The following is a 13,381-nucleotide window of genomic DNA, read 5'->3' as shown; positions in this document are numbered from 1 at the left end:
ATATTCAATTACTAGGATGCGGCCCCTTGCGGAGCCCACACTGTGCGTCAGGCCCCAGGTATCAAGGAGCCGGAGTAAGACGACTCGGACTTAAAAAAAAAAAAAAATTGGGGATCCCTGGGTGGCGCAGCGGTTTGGCGCCTGCCCTTGACCCAGGGCGCGATCCTGGAGACCCGGGATCGAATCCCACGTCGGGCTCCCGGTGCATGGAGCCTGCTTCTCCCTCTGCCTATGTCTCTGCCTCTCTCTCTTTCTCTCTGTGTGACTATCATAAATAAATAAAAATTTAAAAATAACTTTTTTTTTCATTTTATTCTAAGCTATTTTCGCGGAGGTAGTGAGGCAGGACTTGTGTTCTTATTCACCTTTTCGCTAATAAACTAATCGAGGCTCAGTCGGCCTCTCGGAATAGGAGGTGGCAGGTACCTGATGGGGGAAAGGATAGACAGTTCTTACTGTCAGGAACAAAGGCCCCGAATCCTAGCGGGCCTCCCGGTCAACGAAAGTATTTCACTTACCCTTTTTTGAGCTGAGAAATGGATACTTGAGGTTTCTAAGGCCATGGATACTGTGCTCTCTTGGTAGGTCTCTATGAGCAATCGGGAGAACATGCAGTAACCAATAGGAGAGCCTCAGCTTGCATCACTATCCATCCAGAGTGCAGTGGAATGGAAAGAGATGTGCCCGCGTTAAGGATTGGCCAAAGCCCATCTATACCAGATAATGCCTATTTTAAATATATTCTAGTGGTCACCTGTATTTATGGCTAAGCATATCCCCAAGAACCAGAACGTCCTTATATCTAAAGCCCTTCTGCAACTTTGGACTCTGTTGACCCTTCCCTCTTTCTTGAAACTGGATTTCTCTTACAGTATACCAAAGAGGTGTCCTTTCACTATAAGATTGTTCTTGGTCTTTTTTTTTTTTTTTTTTTTTTTTGATGATAGTTGACACTAAGTCACCTTTTCTTGTTCCTCTTTCTATATCCTCCAGGTGGAGGCTTAAGTATTGCTTTTCTTTAATACTTCCATTCCCTATCCTCTTCTCATCTTACTCTTCACCTATGTTTCCTTGCGGGACTTGCTTAAAAAATAAAAACTAGTTTTATTTTTTTTAAATAGTTTTAAAATATCCTTCAATAGACTCTATGACAGCTCTCTCTTTTGAGCTCCAGATCCATACTGCTCTGCAAATCCCCAGTTAGATGTTAGATGGCATGCTGGGTCCCTATCTCAAGAAGTCCAAAACAAAACTTCCCAAATTTCTGAGTCCAATATCACTAGAACCATGGTATTAGAGGGAAAACATAATACATACATACCGTGTGGGTTTTTCATAGATTCCCTTTATCAAGTTGAGACAGTTCCCCTCTATTCCTTCCTGTTTTGATGAGGAATGAATGTTGCCAAGTGCGTTTTCTGTCTTTTGATTATTATATGACTTTGCTTTTTCCAGTTTGTTAATGTTGCAAGTTACATTGATTGATTTTTATTTTTTTTAAGATTTTATTTATTTATTCATGAGAGACACAGAGAAAGGGAGAGAGAGGGGCAGAGGCACAGGCAGAGGGAGAAGCAGGCTCCATGCAGGGAGCCAGACACGGGGATTCAATCTAGGGACTCCAGGATCAGCCCTGGGCCTAAGGCAGGCACTAAACCGCTGAGCCAACTAGGGACCTCCCCTGAGTCACCAGGGACTCCCCGATTGGTTGATTTTTAAATGTCAAACCAGCCCTACATTCTCCGGATAAGCTTAAAGTAATCATGATATATTTTCCTTTTTTTTTTTTTTTTTAAGATGTATTTATTTGAAAGAGAGAGCATGCCTGTGCATGCAGGTTTGGAGAGAATACTCAAACCAACTCCCTGCTGAGTGTGTAGCCCAACATGGGGCTCCATCTCACAGCCCAGAGATCAAGACCTGAGCCAAAACCGAGAGTCAGATGCGCAACCAACTGAGCTACCCAGGCACCCCGATATATTTTCCTTTTTATGTATTGAATTCGATTTTCTAAATCTTGCCTTCAAATGTCTGCATCTACCTTAATGAGGAATATTCGCTTGCCATTTTCTTGTAGTGTCTTTAACTATATTTGGTATCAGGGTAATGCTGACCTCAGAGACAAATTTTGTGTAGAATTATTTCCAGAAGAGTTGGTATTATAGAATTGCTTTTATTCTTTTTTTTTTTTAAGACTTTACTTATTTATTTGACACAGATTGAGAGAGTACAAGCAGGAGGAGCAGCAGGCAGAGGCAGAGGGAGAAGCAGCCTCCCTGCCGCTCAGGGAGCCCAATATGGGGCTCTATCCCAGGACCCAGGAATCATGACCTGAGCTGAAAGCAGGTGCCAAACCGACTGAGCCACCCAGGTGCCTCAGTTTTATTTCTTTCTTAAATGTCTTGTAGAATTCACCAATGAGGCCATCTGAGCCTAAAGTTTTCTTTGTAGTAAGATTTTTAACTCCAAAATAAATTTTAAAAAAGATATAGGGCTCTTCAGGTTATCTATTTTTTCCTTGACTGAGCTTTGGCAATTTGTGTCTTTCAAAGAATTTGTCAGTTTTGTCTAAGTTGTCAAATTCATAGGCAAAGTGTTATTCATAATATTCTCTTTTTATTCTTTTAATGTCTAGACTCTATGATGATATCAAATTTCTCATTCCTGTTGGTGATTTTGTTTTCTGTTTTTCTTCAACAGTCTGGCTAGATAGAAGTTTACCAATTTTACTGACCCTCTGAAAGAACAGCTTTTAGTTTTATGTATTGTTTTTCTGCTTTCTACTTCATTGATTTTCACTTTAATCGTTATTATTTCCTTTCTTCTTCTTACTTTGTGTTTAGTTTGCTCTTTTTCAAGTTTTTTAAAACCGGAATCTGAGATCATCAGTTTGAGATCTTTCTTCTTTTTTAATATAGGTATTTAACTCTATAAATTTCCCCTTGAGAACTGCTTTACTGATATCCCACAAACTCAGATATATCAAATATTCATTTCCATTTGGTTCTAAACAGGGTTCAGTTTCTTTTTTTGATTTCTTCTTTGACCCATGGTTTTCTAAAAGCATGTTATTCCATTTCCAAATATTTGAGGATTTTTTGGAGCTCTTTCTGTTATTGGTTTCTAAGTTAATTCCATTGTGATCCGAGAATATATTTTGTATGATTTGAATCCTTTTAAATGTACTGGAGTCTGCTTTATGGATTAGAATATAGTCTCTATTGGTGAATGTTCTGTGTGTACTTGAAAAGGATATGTATTCTGCTGTTATGTGGAATGGTAAAAAGGTCCAGTTGGTTGATAATATTGATCAAGACACATATTTTTGAAGGTTTTCTGCTCATTTATTCTATCAGTTATTGAGAAAGGGGTTCTAAAATCTCTAACTAGAATTGTGAATTTATCAACTTCTTATAGTTCTTTCAGTTTTTGCTTCATGTATTTTGAAACTCTGTTACTAGGTCATTAATGTTTAGAATTGTTATTGATCTGGCAGCCCTGGTGGTACAGCGGTTTAGCACCGCCTGCAGCCCAGGGCGTGATCCTGGTGCCCCTGGATAGAGTCCCACATCGGGCTCCCTGCATGGAGCCTGCTTCTCCCTCTGCCTATGTCTCTGCCTCTGTGTGTGTGTGTGTCTCTATGAATAAATAAATTTAAAAATCCTAGAAAAAAATAATTGTTATTGATCACTTTATCATTATGAAATAACATTCTGTATCCCTGGTAATTCTTTACTCTGACATTTACTCTGACATTTGTCCAATATTAAAATAGCATGCTTGGAGTGCCTGCTGGCTCAATTGGTAGAGCATGTGATTCTTTACCTAGGGTCAGGAGTTCATGTGTTACATTGGCCCAGAACTTACTTAAAAAAATAATAATAATAAGGGACCCCTGTGGGGGCTCAATGATTGAACGTCTGCCTTTGGCCCACGGATCTGCGTGATCCGGAGTCCCGGGATAGAGTCCTGCATCCAGCTCCCTGCAGAGAGCCCGCTCCTCCCTCTGCCTGTGTCTCTGCCTCTGTGTCTCTCATGAATAAAATCTTTAAAAAAAAAGAAAAGAAATAATACAAATAAAATAGCATGCCTGCTTTCTTGACTGGTTGTTGGTATGGTATATCTTCTGCAGTTCTTTAATCTGTTTCTATATTTATGTTTAAAGTGTTTTTTTTTATAGGCAGCAAATAATTGGGTCTTGTTTTTTTGTCTAATCTGCCAATTTCTTTTATTTGGAGTATTTAGACCATTTACATTTAATGTGATTATTAATACAGTTAAGTTTATGTCTATAATTTAGAGATTCTAAAGGCAGGAAGCCAAGGCAATCAAAGGGCTAGTCTCTTTTGTTTCTTGTTTCTCAGAAGTCACTGTCCTTTAATGTTTGATATCTAATAGTTCAAAACCATTTTTTCCTATATTTTGTCTGACTTTTTGTTGTTGTTTCAACAGGAGAATAAATCCAGTTTCTGTTACTCCATCTTTGGCAAAAGCAGAAATCTGGAAACCTTTTCTAACAAGTAGTTGAAGCATCTTAAGCCTGTAAGTCCTTTGCCTGTCTCATATAGTTTTGTTAAGGGTGAAAATTAACCTGAATTCAGAACAACTTAGGCAACATAGACTAGTGATATTAGTACTTATAAATGTAATCTCGTGGTTCCTGAGACCAACAGGATTTTTAGATGACATTTGATAAAAATCCACAGATGGAAATTTCACATGACTTTTCAGATTTGGTGAGTATCATATCATAAAATACTTATTTCAGGTATAATCCAAGGCCATTTTATCTTTCAAAATGTAAAATATTAGGCAGCCAGGGTGGCTCAGTGGTTTAGTGCCATCTTCAGTCCAGGGTGTGATCCTGCAGACCTGGGATCAAGTCCCACATTGGGCTCCCTGCATGGAGCCTGCTCCTCCCTCTGCCTGTGTCTCTGCCTCTCTCTGTCTCTGTGTGTGTCTCATGAATAAATAAAATATTTTTAAAAATGTAAACTATTTTAAACCTCCTATTTAAAAAATTAACTTTTAAACTTATAAAAACTATTAGATGCTGACTTAAAATGTGGAAGTACATAGTATTTCAAAATCCTTTTAGGAATGTAGGTGAATTTTGTTTTTTATTTTTTTTTAATTTTTTTTTATTTATGATAGTCACAGAGAGAGAGAGAGAGAGGCAGAGACACAGGCAGAGGGAGAAGCAGGCTCCATGCACCGGGAGCCCGACGTGGGACTCGATCCCGGGTCTCCAGGATCGCGCCCTGGGCCAAAGGCAGGCGCCAAACCGCTGCGCCACCCAGGGATCCCTCGAATTTTGTTTTTTAATTGAAGGCAGCTGTTCTAAATTATTTTTTGATCCTATATCCCTTGCTTGGAATCTTAATAATTCTCCATTGCTCTCAGGACAAACTTAAAATTTCTAGCATTTCTCATTGGGTCTTTGTCTCAAGATTTGGCAAGCCCCTCTTTATGTTGTATCCTGCTCTCTTACCACTGCTCCCTCACTCTACTCTAGCCATATTAAACTACTTTAGTTCCTTAAACATGACATGTTCTCTCTTGACTGAGACTTTCTGCACATAAATATCTTCTGTCTAGAATATTTCTGTTCCGCTCCCCAAAACTCTGAAGCCTTGAGTTAGATATCTCTTCCTTTTTTGTGCTCCCACATTCCTTTCCTTTTCATTAGTACTCACCACCCTCAATGTATTTACTTGTCTCCGTCCACAGAAGAACCCTGGAAGCACTATGATCCCAGTAGCAATGAGCAAAACAAGCCACCAAGTTTCTAAATACTATTCTTCAGCAAGAGGAACAAGTCTTCTTGGAGAAAAGGCTGATTTCAGGCGCAAAGGAGGGACGGGATAACCAGGAACACCTTTTGGGGCCAGGAAGTAAGGAAGTATTCAGAGAATAATGGAGACATGTCAGAAGGACACAGAAGTTTTAAAAGGACCTTTACCTGCTGGATCTGGGACAATATATCAAAATAAAAATGACGGTAAACAAATTACATCCATTGATTAAATTAGGGGCCATCAGCCTATGATGATATAAATAAATGACTAAATAGAAAACCCTTCCTTATAATGCCAACTAATAAAAGTCAAAGAAATAGTTAAATTATAAAATCATCACTTTGCAGCTCTCATAGAAATGATGAATTCAGGCAAGAAACATAAATGGATAGCAAGACTTATGGATGAAAAATGGTTGGATAACAGGTGTTATTTACATTGTCTCAAATTATCTCTCTACAAAATATACATGAAGAAAGAGTAACTTTATTGTGAAGAAACCTGGAAGCACATCCTTACTCAGGTGATTGAAGTTAACATCAACAGTAGTGGAGCAAATTGGCATCATATGTTATCTTATGGATGCAGTGAGCCAAGCACAAAATTACTTAAGTGATCTTGCCTGAAATATATAACCCAACTGTGAGTGAACCTCAAGCGAGCACAAATGGAGAAACATTCCACAAAATAACAGGTCTACAGGGATCCCTGGGTGGCGCAGTGGTTTGGCGCCTGCCTTTGGCCCAGGGCACAATCCTGGAGACCCGGGATCGAATCCCACGTCGGGTTCCCGGTGCATGGAGCCTGCTTGTGTCTCTGCCTCTCTCTCTTTCTGTGTGACTATCATAAATAAATAGAAATTAAAAAAGTAATAATGGGTCTACAACTTTTCCAGTTATCTATTGGTCTGTAACAAACACTCTAAAAAACCTAGTGGCTTAAAACAACAGTGTTTATTTTGCTACTATTTGGATAAGGTTAAACAGGGACAGGCCTTCTCAGTCCTAAGCTGTCAACTGGTGCAGCCCAGAGCCTGGCTCACTAGGTCTCAGCTAGAGTGGCTCAAAGGCTGGGAGATAGAATCATGAGAAGGCTCCTGTACTCACACCTATGACCCCTGATCTGGAAGATTCGTACAGTTGAGGGTTGGAACGGCTGCATATCTGATACCTCTACTTCTCTATGGTCTCTTCATTTTCTATATGTCAGCTCAGGATTCCCAGGGCGTGTATGTGTTTGTATGTGAAAGGGAGCCAGAGAGAAGGTTGTATGGCCTTCGTAACCTAGCCTCCTAAGTTACACAGGTCTACTTTATATTCTGTTCATGGACTGAGGCACAGGTTGGTCTAGATTGAGACAATTCTAGAAGGGCATGTGGAACTGGAAGTGTGGTACAATGCTCGAAAAACACAATTCGCAGAGTAATCTCAGAAAATGAAGGTCACAGAAGGGCTTAGGAACTCTTCTAGACTGAAGGAGAGTAGACATGACCGCTGAGAAAATCCATGCTCTTGGATTGAATTCCTCATGCTATAAAGGATATTATGGGATAATTGGCAAAACTTGAAGGCCATCTGTAAGTGAAGGGCCTATGGGAGCTGGTTGTACTGTTATGGCAACAGTACTATAAGTCAAGTCCTAGGGTGGGTTCCCTGCTCAGCAGGGAGTCAGCTTTTCCCTCTCTCTCTGCCCCTCCCCCCCTCGCTTGTGCACTCTCTCTCTCAAATACATAAAAATCTTTTTAAAGTCTTGCAGTTAATCCTTTCATAAGGGAATAATTATATGATAAAAATAACCACCCATATATGATACATTCGTATTTTTTAATATCATGTTTTTTTTAAAGCAGATCATTGAATATTGTCATTATTATATTTTTATTTATTATCCCTTTATGCCTTCTGTCCCAATTATGCTTTCAAATTTTAGTCCCCCCTTTTTAAAAAAAATTTTTTTGATTTATCTATTCATGAGAGACACAAAGAGATAGGCAGGGGAAGAAGCAGGCTCCCTGCAGGGATCCCAATAGGAGACTCAATCCCAGGACCCCGGGAACAGGCCCTGAGCCAGAGGCAGATACTCAACCACTGAGCCACCCAGGTGTCCAAAATTTTAGCGTCTTCTTAGAGGAGAAGTTAAATTGACATCCTGCTAGGAAGAACTGACTCATCCACTTCCATCTATCCCCACATTTATCCATCTCCACATCTAGGAGAAGGAAGGGGTACACCTTTTAGTGTTTGCCTTTGAAAAGTTTCTAAAACTGGTGATAGAAAAACCCCTTATTGATAATAATGGTTGTAGTGGTGGTAGTAATAGTGGTAAATCCTGTAGAGCACATCATGTGCCAAGGCACTATTGTAAATTTTTTACATATATGAGCACATTTAATACAACAGTCTTCTTTTTAAAAGATGTTATTTATTTGAGAGAGAGCAAGAGAGAGAGAGCGCGAGCATGAGCAAGGGGAGGGGCAGAGGGAGAAGTAGGCTCCCAGGCTGAGCAGGGAGCCCCATGCAGGCTGGATCCTAGGACCCTGGGATCAGGACCTGAGCCAAAGGCAGATGCCAACGGAGTCACCCAGGCGCCCCTAATGTAATGGTCTGTGATATGGGTACTATTATTATCCCTTTGTCATCTTTTCATGATTGAGAAAACAGAAATTAAGGTTATACAGCCAGTAAACCAGAGAACTGAAATTCATTTTTTTTTAATTTTTATTTATTTATGATAGAGAGAGAGAGGCAGAGACACAGGCAGAGGGAGAAGCAGGCTCCATGCACCGGGAGCCCGACGTGGGATTCGATCCCGGGTCTCCAGGATCGCGCCCTGGGCCAAAGGCAGGCGCCAAACCGCTGCGCCACCCAGGGATCCCTGGCTCTAGCCTTTTTAATGTTTATTAAGTATTCAAAATACACTTTGCCAAAAAAACAAAAAACAAAAAAAAACAACAACAACAAAATACACTTTGCCAAATGATCTTTAAAGCAACAAGTAAAAAATAAATAAATAAATAAAAATAAAGCCACAAGTGTCACCGGGTAATAGTAAAGTAGTATAATGACCCTATTACCACTGTTTCTTCCATCTGTCTGTAGGGCTATAATTTTGATGGATTTTTTAAATTGGTTATCCTTTACAAAATTCATAGTACAAATCCACTGGGTATTTATATAATATATTTAATTGTGATAAAACATGTGATGGAAAATTTATCATCTTAGCCATTATTCAGTATATCCACATTGTGTGCAACAGACCTTTTTTTTTTTTTAAAGATTTTATTTATTCCTGAGAGACACAGAGAGGCAGAGACACAGGCAGAGAGAGAAGCAGGCTCCCCAAAGGGAGCCCTATGCGGGACTCGACCCCAGGTTAGGCCCTGAGCCAAAGGCTGACCCTCAACCGCCGAGCCACCCAGGCACCCCGTGTGCAGCAGATCTTATTTCATCTTGTAACACTGACACTCTACCTAAGGAACAGTTCCCCATTGCCCCCTCCTCCCAGGCCCGGTGGCCATGAGTCCACTTTCTGTTTCTATGAATGTGACAACTTTATCTCATGTAAGTGAAACTCTACAGTATTTGTCTTTTGTAACTGTTTTTTTTTTTCACTTAGCACGTCTTCAAGTTTCATCCATGTTGTAACCAGAGACAGAATTTCCTTCCTTTTGAAGGCTGAACAGTATTCTGTTGTGTGTACATGTGGGTATATAGCACATTTTACTTACACATTCATCTGTCCATGGACATCTGGGGGGTCACCACCTTTTGGCATGGTGAATAATATTGCTGTTGAAGTGTTTGTGTATTAGAAATAAAAAATGGGAAAAAATAAAAATAAATAAAAATAAAATTAAAAAATGGGGCAGCCTGGGTGGCTCAGCGGTTAGTGCCTGCCTTCAGCCCAGGGCCTGATCCTGGGGACCTGGGATCGAGTCCCACGTCGGGCTCCCTACATGGAGCCTGCTTCTCCCTCTGCCTGGGTCTCTGCCTCTCTCTGTCTCTCTCTCTGTCTCTCATGGATAAATAAATAAAATCTTTTAAAAAATTAAAATTAAAAATGTAAGAATGAAACATGGTAACTCATAAGAGCTTGCAGTAGGGTAAAGAAAATGAAGTCCTCCAAGGTTTTGAAATGCAGATGCTTTCTGGTTTGGACAAGTAATGAGAGAACTCTTTCCACGCAATTTTTAAACTTAGGACTTTAAGCTGTTTTCCCAGGTTAAAATCACTTATCTTCACATAACTTCCATGAATTTAGTATTTTGGCAAAATAGGTCTCATAATAATACAGACACAGGGCTTCATTTGTAACCAATAGTTTGAGGTTTTAATTTCCACCTCTTCCTAGTAATCACCTTTGCTTTCAGAGAGTCAGTTCAACCAAGATACCACAAACCTAAGGTGACTAGAAAAAGCAAGCACTTAGGGCCTGTTTCGAGAATAGATGCTTTTCCTGAAAGGAAAACTTCACAAAGTTTGCGGTTCCAGACCTGTTCCCATTTTATCTAAGATTTCTTTCCCTATTGGTGGTATTAGTTGCCCGAAGTAAAATTCTTTCTCTGAAACAACTTACAAAAAAAGGTAGGTAACCACCTAATTAGCATTTCAAAAGATGGCAAAAAAATGTGAAGGTTTGTTGTCTGGGTACCTAAGGGAATTTCAGGGTGGGACAAAACCCTGAGATGGTAATCCAATCTCACGGAATGTTCTTGCTTTCTCCACTTCCAAACCTCCCCCTTGAACGTTTGTTACCTCTTTCTCCAATTTTCTCCATCTCTTAGCCAACTGAATTCATATTTTGTCTATTTTCCTATCATTCATTCTCATATTTCTCGCTGCCCTTTAACGGGCTGCTGTATAGATATACACACATATAAAGAATGGTTGTGTTTAACTTACATAGAATTATTATATTTTATTTACTTATTCATGAGAGACACACAGAGGGAGAGAAAGGCAGAGACACAGACAGAGGGAGAAGCAGGCTCCATGCAAAGAGGCCCATGTGGGCCTCGATCCCAGGACTCCAGGATCACGCCCTGAGCTGAAGGCAGGTGCTTAACCGCTGAGCCACCCAGGTGCCCCTAACTTATACAGAATTAAATAATATATATGAAAGCACTTTTTAAATGATAAAGCATCATACAAAATAGTTATCTTCAGAATATAGCCCCGTGACTAGCACATTGTGAGTATCCAATATACATGATCATGAAATGATTCCCTGAAGCATTGTGTACTATGTTCTTATTTTGCAGACCACGTATATTAAAACATGACAAGAGGGGATCCCTGGGTGGCTCAGCGGTTTAGCGCCTGCCTTCGGCCCAGGGCACGATCCTGAAGTCCCAGGATCGAGTCCCACATCGGGCTCCCAGCATGGAGCCTGCCTCTCCCTCCTCCTGTGTCTCTGCCTCTCTTTCTCTCTATGTCTATCATAAATAAATAAATAAATCTTTAAAAAAATAAAATAAATAAAACATGACAAGATATGGGGAAATTTTTACAGAAAAATAACAAATCTGTGAATCTCTAAAACATTATTAAAATTAACATCAAGACCCCAATCATGAAAGGGGGTCACAGAATTCAAAAATTATTCACTGCATATAGTAAATAAGCATAATACGGAGGCAGCCTGGGTGGCTCGTGGTTTACTGCCGCCTTCAGCCCACAGCCTGATCCTGGAGACCTGGGATCAAGTCCCACGTCGGGCTCCCTGCATGGAGCCTGCTTCTCCCTCTGCCTGTGTCTCTGCCTCTCTCTCTCTCTCATTCTCTCTGTGTCTCTCATGAATAAATAAATAAAATCTTTAAACAAAAAAACAATATGCTACTTTAAATATTTTGATATTTTCCTGATCTTCTGAAAATCCCACAAAATAGCAGAAGAAAAAAATTAGAAGTAAAACACGGCAATGTTGGAAAACCAGGTAGGATGTCCTAAGCAGAAAAAAAAAATGTTGCTGGAGTGCGAAATGGCACAACCACATTAGAAAACAGGCTGAAAGTTTCTTACAAAGTTAAGTATACACATATCATACAACTCAGCAATTGTATCCTAGATAATTGCCCAAAAGTAATGAAAATTTACATATACACAAAGATCTGTACACAGTATTTATAGTGACTTTATTCATAACTTCCCAAACTGGAAATAATCCAAACGTGGTTGGACTAGGGAATGGATAATAAACACGCTGGTACATCCACACAATAAAATACCACGCTTTAGCCAAAACAACAAAAAGGAGGTGAAGATGGGAAAACTATCAACACAAATGACAACACAGATGAATCTCAAGGCCCTTTGCTAACTGACTCAAAAGGCTCATATTGTATGATTCCATTTATATGACATTTTTTAAAAAAAACTATAGGGAGAGAAAACAGACCCTAGGGGCTGGAGGATGGGTGGAGAGATTATGTTCAAAAGAGTGAAAAGGACTTTTGGGAGTGATGAAACTATTCCATGTTTTGATTGTGGTAGTGGTTGCATAACTGTCAAAATAGTTTGTATTTATCAAAACCTACAGAACTGTAAAGTAAAATTTTACCGTATATAAATTATATCACAAGCGACACCTGGGTGGCTCAGTGATTGATCTGGGAGCCAGGTTGTGATCCCCGGGTCCTGGGAGATCTGCTTCTCCCTCTGCCTGTGTCTCTGCCTCTCTCTCTATCTCTCATGAATAAATAAAATCTTTTTTTTTAATTTTTATTATTATTTTTTGAATAAATAAAATCTTAAAAAAAATTATACCACTATACACCTGATTCTTCCCCCCTATCCCTCCCCACCCCCCAAAAAAAAAACAATGAAAAATTCTGAGGGATATATAGAAGTTACAGTTCAGATGATAGTGAGCTGGAAAACCAGTCAAGAAATCTGCAACCACACATGGGTGTAGGAAGGGGCCACTAGATGGTGGTGTTCATTTTTGTAACAGAGCCCAGGAAAAACTTGAAGCTCAGAGATCACAGGCCTGTGGGTGGAACAGGTTTTGGGAAAATTTCCTGTAATCCCTAACTGTAACTCCTCCTGTGTTTGTGCTAAGCCAGTTCTCCCATTCTTCCAATGATTCTGGGAGGCCCTCAATAACCTTCCAGGAAAATTCTGTCTTGCTCTCTCTGCTGTCCAGAACTAATAACAGCTGTTAACCAATTTATTTTTTTGTTTGTTTTTCTTCATTATGGAGAATTTTGAATATGTACAGAATAACAGAATAGTAAAATGATCCCCCAATAAACCCGTCAGCTTTTAGTCTTTTGATCATCTGCTGTTCTTAATTCATCAAGCTTCCAACAACCCCTGGCCCCCAAGCAAATAATTTTCTACAGTCCTTTGTTTTATCTTTTTAAGATTCCATCGTTTTAATGAGATAAAATTTACATAATTTAAAATAGTCTTATTTTTACAAGCAGTTTTAGGTTCATAGCAAAATTGAGCAGAAATTACAGAGATTTCTCGTATACTCCTGTCCCCACTCATGCATAGCCTGGCGCATTAAAAACATCCCCCACCAGAGACGTACATGTGCTGCAATTGATGAACCTACATCGATGCATCATTATTACC

The sequence above is a fragment of the Nyctereutes procyonoides genome, unplaced genomic scaffold (assembly GCF_905146905.1).
Source record: "Nyctereutes procyonoides isolate TBG_1078 unplaced genomic scaffold, NYPRO_anot_genome, whole genome shotgun sequence".
NCBI classification, from domain to species: domain Eukaryota; kingdom Metazoa; phylum Chordata; class Mammalia; order Carnivora; family Canidae; genus Nyctereutes; species Nyctereutes procyonoides.
This window is presented reverse-complemented; position numbering follows the sequence as displayed.